Here is a 14,018-nt window from a genome sequence, read left to right on the forward strand (position 1 = left end):
ATTCTAACTACCCTCATCTTGTCGAAGTGACAGCTGTCAACACCTACTGGCTTGTGCGAACGATAGACACAAGTCGAGAGTTTTCGACCACTGCGAAGAAGAGGTGCTGCCACTTTGTACTTTGAAAACCCCTCTGTTCTATTGTTGCATCTTACGTAACGGTTTCGATTCATAAGTCTCCTTTTAACGTCCGTGACGAACTTCTACTGAGCTACGAGCTGGAAGTTAAGGTGCTGGATCCGAGGCAGGAAGAGGCGAGGAAATTTAAGGTTCGTGGTCACTATTTTATCTTTGTCCACATTTTGCACATGGAGGTAGGGATCTAAGAGGACTCACGATAATTCCTAAATTATAAAATAATAAAGTACAGTCCATTTAAATAAATATTTATATCGAATTACCATCGCTAGTTGTAATACACAACAGAAACACTAAAATATTGAGATCTAGTTTATTAATTCTTCATATTATTTATTCATCAGATCATGCATGTCTACAAAATTTCCCGTCTAAGGAACTAGGAATGCATTTTCGACTACGGATTGACTTACTCACCTAGTTGTGCAGCGTTCCTCCACAATGTTTTTGGTGGGTTTTCGGAATCGTTATTTGCGCCCGTAACCTTGGGACATCTAGCTACTGTTCCATTCTTAGTTTATTTATACATCTAGATATCTGTGAAAGCTGTGAAAACGTCCAAAAAAACGTAGACGTACCAATTATTTAACGGCCGTTCCCAATATACTATCTACAGATAGATAAATTACTACCTTCTACTGTCAGTAATTAGCTGTCAATAATCTGAAGCTGTCCCAATATACCCGATAAGTCATTCTTATCGCCTTATATTGGGACACGTGAATTGCATATTCCATACAAACTTCTATCGCTGGTAAGCTATACGTCGTCCCATTGACAAACAGCGTGTACGGATAAGGTGAGTTACCATCGATAAGTTTATTGGGACTGTCATTTATTGGAAATGTCAACGATAGTTACGATTTTTATTGGGAACGATCGTAAGTGCAAATTAAATAAAAAATATGTATTTTGCAAAAGTATTTTGTTTATTATATCAGGAAATCTTATAACATTATAGACACAGTCTCTTTGTATAATTTTTTTACTTCTTAACCTATCTAATAACAGTGCATTAAATCTTGGTGAGTTGAATGGAAAGCACAGATTTAAATCTGTCTGTCTGTCTACTAATCTTAAGATTAGACAATTTATACGTCTAGATATTCTGAGTCAGCTGTGAACACGTCGAAAAAAAATTCCGCGAACAATTGAAGTAATTAACCTGGCCTGTTGTCATGCATTGTCTAACAGCAAGAGGCTCTATCTGGACGTTTAAGTCATCTAAGGATTTAATCAATAACATAGATGTTCTTTCAAGATGGTATATCCATATCCATCTCGACGTCTTTGTAAGTTTGCCTCAATTCTTAACGTAATGTGTGGGCAGCCTTAACGCACCTATATCAACTCAAGAACCAATATTTAACGGTTTTAAAACATCGAAAGTGCGTTACAAGAATATGCTTTCAACGATTTAAGAGTTTTTGCAAAGTCGACACTGATGGATCCTGCCTCATGTTTACTTTGAAATTGTTTTATAATGGAAAATCCCAAATAGGAATTTTTCTTTGGCTTCGTAGATTTATCTTGTTTCGGCCCAACTTAAGTTATGAAAGACATTTTGTTCAGAAGCGATAATTTTATGCGTTGAAAGTATTAAAAGTGTATTTTATATTTATTTTAATCGTTTTTAATTATTAATTCGTGTCTGTATGTATAAAAAAATATTTTACACATAAATAGTACTTATATAATTGGAATAAAAAAAATTGGTTTTATAATTTTTCTCGGTTTGTCTGAAGAGATTACAGCATTGTTATTGAAGTTTCTTTTACTTGGTATTCATAAGATTCATAAAAATTACTTTATGGACAAGACAACGTCGAGTTAATAAGTTTTTTTATGACAATAAGGGACGAGACGAGCAGGACGTCAGGTAATGGTAATTGATACGCCGTGCCTGCATTACAATGCTTTGCCGCTTAGGATTCTTGAAAACCCAAAAATTCTGAGCGGCACTTCAACTGCGCTCGTCACCTTAAGACATAAGATTAAGTCTTATTTGCCTAGTAATTTCACCGAAACACAGTAATCCCATATTACTGCTTCACGGCAGAAAAAGGTGCCGTTGTGGTACCCATGATCTAGCCGGCATCATATGCAAAGGAGCCTCCCAGTAGTAAACTGGTTTTATATACAAAACAAACCACAATATGGATGTAAATAGTCAAAAAAATTTAACATTATTTTAATTCGCCATTCAGACCGAAACTCAATAATGCTCCCATATTACTGCTTCACGGCAGAAATAGGCGCCGTTGTGGTACCCATGATCTAGCCGGCATCATATGCAAAGGAGCCTCCCACTAGTAAACTGGTTTTATATACAAAACAAACCACAATATGGATGTAAATAGTCAAAAAAATCAAATTATTTTAGCAACTTTTCTATTATTTTTAAAGGTTAATAAAAACTAGTCACTATCCCCATCCAATATATAAAATATCAGTTTTATATCTATGGATACAAAAGATATAGTTCTGTTTAGTTCCCTGTGATGCAACGAGAGATATCAAAGGCGCAATATGGTCCCGTCAACCGAAAATAACATGAAAAATGTGAATAAAGCCATCCACCGTGAAATATAAAATAGATTTCCAAACTCTTTGCCAAACGTTACAATCGCTTTACCCAGAACCAAAAATTATTATGCAATTTATGATTTATATTAAATATGGTTTAACAAATTTAGCTCTCCTAGGTTTAACGAAATAACACTTAAAATTATTCACGAGCCGAGTTGAAATGAATTTGGTATTATAACAGTGATATAATATAAACTAGAAGCGTTTATTTGTATATTGTGAATTCGAAAATAAAATTGAAGGAATTCTCAGCAACGAAAATAAATTAATAAATGATAGTCAAACAAAAGCAGTTTACTATGAATCTACTGAATACAAAATTAATAATGAATAATCTAGAAATACCAATTCTCACTGAACATATTCTTTAATATCTATCTAGGACAATTTATTTCTTCAACAAACTAAACAGAAAACGAAATTGAACCCAGTATAGGAAAAGCGTAGAGGTGGTATTGAAAATACGGAGATAATGCAGCAAAAAAAATAAACACGGAATGAGCTAAAAACAACGAACAATAATACAAATGATTTGAGATTTCTTTAGTATTAATTCCACCAATATTTGTCTTTAAACAACACAACAAACACGAGACAAGGTCTCGTGCCAGATTTTGGCGAGACAACACGTCATGAGGATGCCTCGTGCAGAAGCGAAACACGTGTTGAATTGTTTAAAGACAAATATTGGCGGAATTAATACTAAAGAAAACTCAAATCATTTGTATAACTATGGATTTCCGCCTACTTCAATATTTTTTTTTTCAACGAACAATAACAAAAAAATACCTGAGTGCTTCCGGTGTTGACGTACAGTTATCACACATGTAGGTACTTTAAAATATTAATAGAATTAGAAACAACAATCAGATGCAGAACTGAAAAGAGTGACATAGTAGAACTAGCGTTAAAAATTATAAACATTACATATAATATATGGACATAATGGAGAAATACATGGTAAACATTTCGTGGCACAAAAAAATGAAGTAAGAAAATCATGTTTTGGTATCCCATAAATGCAAAATGAAAATATGGAAAGATTAAAAGCGGTAGGCGTTAAAACGCTGCCTAGAAAAACTGTGTAAATCTTTATTTACAAAACTACTATCGTACGTAGATAATTATTACATACACACTTTTTTAACCACGATTTCAAGATATAATCACATCCAGGCAATTACATCAGATTCTTTTATTGAGATGCAAATTTATGAGGAGGCGTTTCCATTATTATAATATCTGTGTTGAACTCAAACACAAGTATCCCGACGTTTCTGACTTAAATACAATGAATTTAAAATTTAAAATTTGATAAGATAAATGAAATATTATTAAAACTATTCTGGGACGGCTTGGAAGTTTAGCAAATCGCAAGATTTCGAGGAAATGCAGTTTGTCTACCGCTACTGTAGCAGATGTTAATTCATTAAGTGCAGTATAATCATTGATTACGTAACCGATCGGTTAACAGCTAACAATTGCTTAAACAAACCACGATTTTTGGTGTTCACCATGTATTTTTATTTATAGTTTGCTAACCCAGCGTTTTTTAACGAATGAGTTACAAATGACTCAATTGGGTAAACATTACTACGTAAAGATGATCGTTATAATTACTTTTAACTAAATGTCATCCAAAAATGGATGCTATAAAATTAAACGCTTGTTTCATCAAAGTTATGTCCATAGCGTCAACTTCTTAAAACAGCAACATTCTGTCAATATAATTGACATTGTTATTATTGCCAAAGAAACAAGTAAACAAAAATTGCATGATGATTTTGTCATTGCGTTATTTTCCTTTTTGGAAGTGAAAATGGAAGAAAAACAGAAGCGAACACTTAAATCATCTAATCCAATACCTTCTTCAATGATATAATTCAAAACGTCTTGCATTTTTATTTTGAAACAGACATGTCAAACAATTTACCACGTCATGGAGCAAAACAACGGTTAACCTTGCATTACTTCCTTTAAGTTAATCAATCGGTTAAAATACCTAATCAATGGTAAGTGCATGTCGTTAATTATTTAAACGTCTGTTAGTGAACTCGGCTCTTCAAGATTTTGTTACTTCTTTCGCTAAACAGTATTATTAACAGTATTTGGTTAGTTCATTAAAAAAGGTTTCTTCTGCATAGCAATGAATGCTGCTGATTTGCAGCATATCATTGATATGCAGATGACAGCACAGGGTTTGGTTCCTACACTGGCCGTGCCAAAATGTCCCGGGATAGCGTCGACGAGAACTGGAACAAACTTGTGTCTGAAATCGAGACTGAGCTTTGCAAAATCTCGGAATAGGGCCGACAAAATTTAGTCCAATTCAACCCGAAGAAGACACAAGTTTGTGTGTTCACCACTAAAAAATCGTTTGTCGTATCCCCTCGATTTGAGATCCTTCCTCTTACTGCCACAGCCTGTATTGGCATGCTTGGTGTCGATATACCGAGCGACGTTGAGTTCCGTGGTTACTTCGAAGAAAAGGCCAAACAGGCCTCTAAGAAGCTTACTGTACTCAGTAAGGCGAGACAGTGCTTCACTATAAGCTACCGCCTGCAACTTTATAAAGCGCAAATTCAGACTCACATGGAGTACTGTTCTCACCTCTGGGCGGGTGCTCCCCAATACCAGCTTCTACCATTTGACCGCATACAACGAAGGGCGGCTCGAATCATCGACGATCAAGTCATTATCGGCTTGACTCTTTGATCTTGCGTAGAGATGTGGGTTCCCTCTAAATCTTCTGCCGCATTAATCACAGGAGTGCTCAGAGGAGCTGTTCGGATTAATCAGAGCGGCCAAATTCCACCACCGGACATTAAGTCAAAATGCAAAACACCACCCGCATCAAATTGACGTCTGGTATTCCACAACCACGCGTTTTTCAAGAAATTTCTTGCTACGCACAGCCACCGGCTGCTGTTTGCCCGAACCGATACGACTGAGGGACCTTCAAGAAAAGAGCATACCCACCTCAAAGGCCGGCAACGCATCTCTTGACACCTTTTGTTGCGGATGTCCATGAGACGTTGCACCACCACTCCTGTGAGCCTCTTGCCCGTTTGCTACCTCTCATATAAAAATGAAAGGTCTTCTGCAGGAGGAGGAACTCTTAAACTAAAATTGTGCGTATAATTTATACAGTATGATTGGTGAAATACTGACGATATTTAAGAAGATTCGAGACTCTATTCTTGTTTGCTTTTAACAAATTACTCTATTATTTCATATTTTTTTTATGAAAGTAAGGGACTAGACGAGCAGGACGTTCAGCCAATGGTAATTAACACACCCCCATAACAATGCAGTACCGCTCAGGATTCTTGACAAACCGAAAAATTCTTAACGACACTACAATTGCGCTCGTCTCCTTGTGACATAATATTATGTTAAGTCTCATTTTCCCAGTTCAATTTCACTAGCTACGGTGCCCTTCAGACCTAAACACAATTATGCTTACACATTACTGCTTTACGGCAGAAATATGCGCCGTTGTGGTACCCATAATCTAACCGGCATCATGTGTAAAGAAGCCTCCCACTGGTACAACTGGTCTAACACTATGTATAACAAATCCTCAATAAGAATGTTTCATTTAAATGTTAAACTAAAACCAGTGAGGCGAAATTTAAAGTTCGCGAGAGCATCAATCAAATATCAGCTGGACATTACTTTGTTTCATCAGAGCTTTTTGCAATCAAATTGAATTTTTAATATCGTAATATCGTTCCATTTCAAAACAGTTATAACTTGTGCATGCAGATGCTCAAAAATAATTTTATTTAGACTTGTATAATATTTTTTAAATTGATTGAAGTAGGGCGTTACTTTGCGGAACTCCATAATTATCCAAATGTTTTAAGTTTTCTTAAGTGTTTACTCAAGTTAAGTCAACTTGAGTCTAGTGCCAGAGTTTGGCAAGTCCTCATGTCCTGAGGATGCCTCGTGTAGAGGCGAAACACGTGTCGAATTGTTTAAAGACATTTGGATTTCTTAAATTTCTTAATTAATAAACAATTTTTATAAAAAATAAATTGGCATATATAACAATGGTCAACAAGCAACTTTTCCTTTTTTGTATCTGGTGTCAAACCTCTACGAATCCAACGGGAGAAGAAGGGTTTTGAACGCCCCTCCCTCCATAACACCTCTGGTAGTCTAGGTAGTATTCCTTCTATTTTCTCCAGTGGGTTGCCTTGACCCTATCACGTTTCATCCAGATGAGTACATTTGGTTGCCAGCGCCCTTCAGTCAGACAACTCCTGAACGAGGTGACTGCATGAGGGTGAATGCCTTCAATTCACATCTTGTTGGGTTGTTGAACAGATTATTTATCAACAAGTAGATGTCACATTCTTATACGCTTAAAATTATATCTCGCTAAAACTCGAGAACGGCTGGACCGATTTGGCTTATTTTAGTCTTGAATTATTTGTGAAAGTCCAGAGAAGGTTTAAAAGCTTTGAATAAATATGAAAATACTCGGAATTAAATAAAAACAACAATTTTGTTTTTCCTTTGGTGTGTCAACATTATTGTGATTCGGAATGTGTAAACATTATTGTGATTCGGAATGAAGAGCGCCGTAGCTAGTGAAATTACTAGGCAAATGGGACTTGACATCCTATGTCTCAAGGAGACGAGCGCAGTTGTAGTGGCGCTCAGAATTTTTGGGTTTTTCAAGAATCCTAACTGCATTGTAATGGGCAGGGCGTATCAATTACCATCAGCTGAACGTTCTGCTCGTCTAGTCTTATTTTATTTTATTTTCATTAAAAAATATATTCATGGGTGCCTAACAATCTCGTAACATTTTTTTTAAAGGTAAGTAACTAATCTTTAAGAATATCGACCTCATCACAAATGGAGTTGTAAAGTATTGATAGACTTGACAACAACACGCTTTATCGTGAATCTTTCTAAAGTGTACGACGACAGTTCGCAGTACTAATATCAACCTAATTTCCGTGTGAAATTAAAGAAAATTTAAAAGGAGCCAATAAATAAAAATTAAATTCGTATTGCGGTGAGATCAGGGGGTAGTTGATAGTCTGAATTGCGCCGCCATTTTGTTGTAAAGAAGCGACAAACCGGATAAAAGCAGTCGTAACGGGATCCGAATGGTCTTGTAGTCCAGGAGATCGTTTAGAAATACTAACTTTATTTATTTTGGTTAGAAACTGTTCTTAATATTTGTTAGTTAATTTATATATTTATAATATTTTATTACAAAGAAATATTTGATTGCACTCTATGCAATGGAGCTGGAAAAAAATCAAATTGAAATATTTTATTCAATATAGGATCTTAAAATCACATATTATTGAACATCGAAATGTACAACCTATTTGAGAATATTTGCCTGAACCCTGAGAAATGGCGCATGCCTCTTTTTTAAAATAAAACTCATGTTAAGGCTTCCTAGGTTCGGTTTTATTTCGAAAATCATTTATGTCACAGTTACCTTTACAATACACGCTTCTTAGCAATTTTTTTGTATAATTATTAGAGTTTTGTATTTTCTTAAATGTTTGTGAAATTCAGTTAAGCACATTAATGTCTTCAGAAAGATCTGCAGCATACATATGATATAAATACAGTATAGATTTAACTGATAGTATTTGCTTTAGAAACTTCTAGTCAAGCTTTAAGATTTTTATTTATTTATTACTCATTATATAAGCTAAATTAAATAAATAAATCAACATGAGACCTAGTATTTCTTTTTCTTTCATACTTGCCTGTTTAACATACCACCTACAATGCTTAGGTTTTAAGACTAACTTATTTTTAGGATTTTCCAAGGTAAATAATACAACGTATGTACATTGCACAGCAATTGTTGCCTTTTGTAAAAAAAAAGTGCTTATTAAATGCACGAACAAAAAATTAATCTTTTATAAATGAAACATTTCATTCCGTTTTAAACCAAAATGCTCGTTTAATATTACAGATTTTAATAACAATTAATTATATTTTTCTTTATAATCAGCACGAAGCATGATAATGTTTTCAGTTCAATGAATGAATGAATATTTTAATTTCAAGACCATCCAACCCCCGGCCTATATCTCTCCGGACCGCGGTATAAATCAGCACACTTTTACCCCAACTCTAATATATTCACAATTGGAGGGCAATAAATTCAGATAAATTAACACTTTGAACAATGAGATTTAATACTTGGATAAACGGATGTATCACCTCGCGTTAGAAGATATAGTGGCTTGATTGTGATCGATATTACCCAATTTGAGGGAATTGGGCGTTTATAATTGCTTTTGGTACTGAAACAGTGAGTGTGTTATTAAGAAACGCAAAGTAAAGTTACTCCAGATTTAAAACTTTTTCAGCCTTACAAATAAACTTTGTATTAAGTTATACCTGAGAATAAACCAAGAGTATGAAAAACGATGATACGCTGACAACACTGTCAATACAATCAAAGTGCTGAAGTTTTCCGAATGTCAATATGTTGATCTGCGCTTTTGAAGTAAAACTTCTTGTGATTTGAAACTCAATGAAACAAAAAAGCGAGCCGATGGAGGCACAAACAGAAATGTGTAGGATTCAGCCGGCGTGGGATTGAGACAGACACATAAATTCATAAGATTTAACGTGGGAGAAATTGAGATAGGAAGCATTATATAGTGTTTTGGTACCAGGCGATCATAGTTGAAGAAGAGATTGTCTTATATATGACGCGAGTATACCTTAATATATTCTGACGTCATGCGCACGACGTATTACTATGTTGACACCAGGAGAACATAAATATGGTAGTGGTGATAGTAATGTCTTTCATAGTGGTTGAAATCATGTGTCATACAAGGAACATGTACCAGGACCTCATATGCAGCTTAGAGGTTCATGCACATGTTCGTGTGTTAATACTTGTTTTTGCGCGCATGCGTAGTACAAAGCTTGTGAAAAGGCATTACAACAACCGTGGTGTTTTGTGTACGTGTACGTATTGTACGTTTGTAGAGATTTTCATCAATTTAATAAAAAAATTCTTCATCATTTTTTAAGGTACCTATCACGTGTGAGTTGCACACATATTTTTTATTGGTATTCTGTCCCTGTATTATTTTGTATTGATTTAAATTGTAAATATAAGAGTTTTCATACTGCTAAAATAGATGGCTACGGAAGAGGATGCACTGAATATAAGATGACATCCACCACTTTGTTTGAACCTTTTATATAATTGCAATAAAAATATTATTTTTCATCTTACTTTCAGTTCAATTGAAAAATTTTACAAAAATACAAGCGACTTCAGAAAAACGATTCCAAAACAATAGATAAAATATGCACTAAAAAGTATAATATATTTACGTATTTTAATACAATATAATTAATCTAATTAATTAATCTACTTCTTGTTATTATTGTTGCAAATTGTAAGCTGGTATTGGTGTTGTAGGTATACTTCTGTTGTGTCTTATGTCTTCATATTTTTTTAAAACTATTTTATGCTTCTCTATGTTTGGGAAGACTTTTAACTCCAGTGGACTAGAACGAAAGCGGTACGCATTGCGCTGAGCGATAGACAACCCACTTATTGCCACGAGGATTCCATGTGCCGGTAGGTATGTATTCGTACCTAAAGCGCGGAGTGACACACGCCAGCTGCTTCTACAGAAAGTTAAAGTGTTGTGGAGTATTTAAGCTTGTTACGTGTGAAGTTCGGATGCCAAAAATCAGTAAAAAAATCGTAGTTGTTTGAGATAATTTATTCATCTAGATTCTAAGTAATTCTTGCTGTTAGAAAACCGATGAAAACAGGCCAGATTTATTACTTTTGTGTGCATTGAAATTTGTATATCACTTTGCGTTAGTGTGCCTGCATTGCTCAAAATAGAGATGTCAACCTCCTTATTTTGACGTATTCACCGAGAATGTTGGCAATATTGATTGGGAATCGCACTATCTCTCGAGTGATACATAATAACTTAGATTAAGGATTGGTCTCCGCTGCGCTCCAACTAGATATCGCAGGCGTAGTCGCTAAGTACGGCAACTAATACTAAGCCCAAGTGGGCTTACTCGAGCCAGTCTCGAACAATGTGTTACATTGACGTGCCACATGTTCTGTTAAGCATTGCTAATAATTGAAATTTAAATGCTGGGTTGCGTTGTAAAAATAATACTACAAGAAATAAGAAAGACACTGCGATCACATATCATGAGTAAGTATTTTGTCTTTTATTAATTTCAGTGTAAAATAACACGAAACGTATGTTACAAAATTTAAAAGATGCCATTGAGTGCACGATGCCTCGCACACAAGCATCTAATAGTTGCCGTAATAAAAAGCTATTGTTCTGAGTTAGTGCGGTATCTAGTAGGAGCGCACCGGGGACCAATCCAAACCAAAGAGAAACCAACTTTGAAAAAACAAGGAAATGTTATCCAAATGACAATAAAGAACACATTAGAATAACTGCTTCTGTCAGAACTGTCGAACAGAACAAAGTTTATCAGGTCAGGGTTAGTATTTAAGTAAATTTCTCATTTTATCCACGTCAATTCACAATAACATAGAAATAATTGAATTGGTAAAACCATTGTTTTGCAATTATAAAAACATTTCACTTTCGAAAAGCATTCACAAAAAATCTATAGAGAGGCTGTTCATTAACTATGCATTGTTTGACAACGCGAAATGTTTTCCCTGTGTTCAAATATTTAGACGATGAACTCTTTCGAACGTTGTCGAAGTTTTTATGTTAATTTCTACACTTGCATTTTGTATTCGACTAGTCGACCCGACAGACTTTTTTCGGTCTAAATAAAAAATAAATTTGTGCCTACATATAATATCTTTTACTGATGTAAGCAAAAAAAAGGGTGTTTGTAATATTGTACACACTTAAGAAGTGAAACTTACGATGAGTAAGTACCTGCAGTAAGTGTATAAATCCATTGATGAATGTATTTAATAGACTTGAAATGTCAGAGTTGTCAGTTATCATATCAGTCAATTGCACTTAAATCAAAAACAACATGGCGCGTAACCGAAAATCGTGACGATTCGCTCATCTAATTAATAAACAATTATAATAAATTCTGTAGCCAGTCACTGTCCTAACTTATTACTGTATTGTCGTCTCAATAATGTAATATATACATGTCAATTGCCTTTCAATCCACCAACCACATGATAGGCAAAAGTTTATATCATTTGGATTGGCAGAAAAATTTTCTTGTTAAATTTAATCGAGACAAGTGTTGGGCTCTGCTTCCTACATGGAAGCCCATGCTATTAAACGCATCTCCGAATAAGTTCAAAAGTGCCAATAATTACATACAGGACATTGTGAGTACATTTTGTGCACCCGTGAACACCTGCTCGTCATCACCACCGGTGCACCTCGTTTCCCCCGTCCTGTCAAGCCACGCACTACGAGCGCAAATGACGATTATGAATGATTACTGTAATCGAATTATTTTGTATTACTAATGTAATCGATTATGAAATTAGTAACAAATTTATTTTCATAATCGAATGACGTTACTTATTAGTATTACTAATCCTGTTGTATTAAGAAGAGAGGAATTCAAAGTCGAAAGTCGCTGACGGCTGTTTGGCTTAAAGATAGAAACTTTCCATGTGATTTTCAGAAAATAATTAAAATTATTAGTCTAGTTGACTCAACCGACCCAATCCGAAATGACCCGACCAACTATTGTGTTTCGCTTGCTTTGATTTGCGTCTACTCGCGGACAGAATTGCCTACAAAATCAGTATCTACTAATTTCATTATGATATCTCATAATCACCCACCGCTAGATTCAGCAGTCACTGTAGCAGAAACTAGTCGGTACCAAGACTGGATAACTGGGAGTAAAGAAAGCTGTTTTAAATCAATAAAAATTTCATGTTACAATATATTATTGTATTTATTGAGTAAAAGTAAAATTTTCTAGATATATAGTAGTGTGTCTCTAGCCAATACATTTAATTTTGAAGAACACGAATTTATGTTTTCACGAACAAAGGCGTTGTAATTAAAAATGATTAAATTTAAGACCTTCATAGAAATAAATTCTGAATGATATAAAGAGGGCTCTTGCAGGTGAAAACTAATATCTCAGTCGATTTTAATTAAGGACAACTCAAACAATGGAACAAAATGAGTGGAGTTGCTTTTCGAATCCTATTTAAATAGATCAATAAAATGTTTTATAGAGGGTACAGTTTAAGGAAATGTTTTTAGCGTATAATGTGAGTGAATTTGACTCAGTTGGAGTACAACCTATAAGCTTAACTGTTGAATAATGTGTTTATATTGTTTCAATTAAAACACTGGCACATCATAACTCAAAGCATTGAAAGACACGTAAACTTGGATGAGCGTCACTAAATTTTATCGTACAAAATTTTATAGTTTATAGGTCAGTAAAATCAATACGAGCATTTTTTATTTTTTTATTTCTTACCACTTATGATTGTGATATAAATAAAAAAAATCAATTTCAGTTTCGAGAAAATTGCTTTTTTGACACGTCGAGAGTAGAACTCACGCTTCGCTTTTGAGGCGTGCAATAAGTATGAATGTGGATTTATTTTAAGGCGACACTAAATGCCGGCGACCTTGAGCGATATGATTTTACGGCTCCTATGTAACAAAGCCAATATTTTAAAAATTCATGCGTCGAAAATGTAACATTTTAACAGACACAAACAGTTGAATTGCTTACAATCCTCATTATTGATTACTAATCTGAATAAATATACCTACACAAAAAAGTAAAAGCTACAAAAATAACTTTTATGAGAGAAGTATACTAAGCAAATGCATCATGCCGAGAAAAAACTTGTTTAACTGCAAAGAAAACTGGTACTTCAAAATAGTACTAGAGTGTTAACTTTAACCAACAGCAAGCATTAGCAACCTACAAGTAAGACGTTAGGGTATGCGTAACAGGATAAAGTAGTGTTCATAGCTCCAAATGCTATATATTCACCACAAAAGTTGTCTAAAAACACCTTGATTGCGTGTTTTCTGTTTACCCTTTGCCTTAATGCACGGGCACTTAAAATTTTCCATTCCTAATATGTCTCTAAAGCTTTTTCGTCTCGCACCACGTATCCCGTTATAATTCTACTGAATTCCAGTGCCTACCAATAAAATCCAGTTTTATACTGGCCAAGCGCCAAGCGTCACGTTAATGTCGCTTTAATTGTATTGTCCTTGCCTAATGAGGCTTCAGCTATGAATAATGAATACGTATGAGACCACGTTGTAGTAAGAATTATGGAATTCAAGGGGCTT

This window comes from Leptidea sinapis, chromosome 39 (genome assembly GCF_905404315.1).
Source record: "Leptidea sinapis chromosome 39, ilLepSina1.1, whole genome shotgun sequence".
Taxonomy (NCBI): Eukaryota; Metazoa; Arthropoda; class Insecta; order Lepidoptera; family Pieridae; genus Leptidea; species Leptidea sinapis.